Consider the following 232-nt stretch of genomic DNA (forward strand, 5'->3'; position numbering starts at 1 on the left):
TTCCACTGCCCAGCCCAGCGGCCCCCCTGCTGGCCGGCCCTGGGCAGGCGGCTTCCCCTCTCGGCCTCAGTTTCCCCACCGCCTGCCCACACTCACTCACTGTGGGGGTGGGTGAGGGTCTGGAAGGGAAACCACCGCCCTAGAGAGTGGGATGGGCTGAGGGGGGAGGGTGGGCTCCGCAGGATGGGGTCCGGTTCCCACCCCTCCCCCCACAAGGCCAGAATCCTGAATC

Source organism: Myotis brandtii, unplaced genomic scaffold, assembly GCF_000412655.1.
Source record: "Myotis brandtii unplaced genomic scaffold, ASM41265v1 scaffold3489, whole genome shotgun sequence".
Taxonomy (NCBI): Eukaryota; Metazoa; Chordata; class Mammalia; order Chiroptera; family Vespertilionidae; genus Myotis; species Myotis brandtii.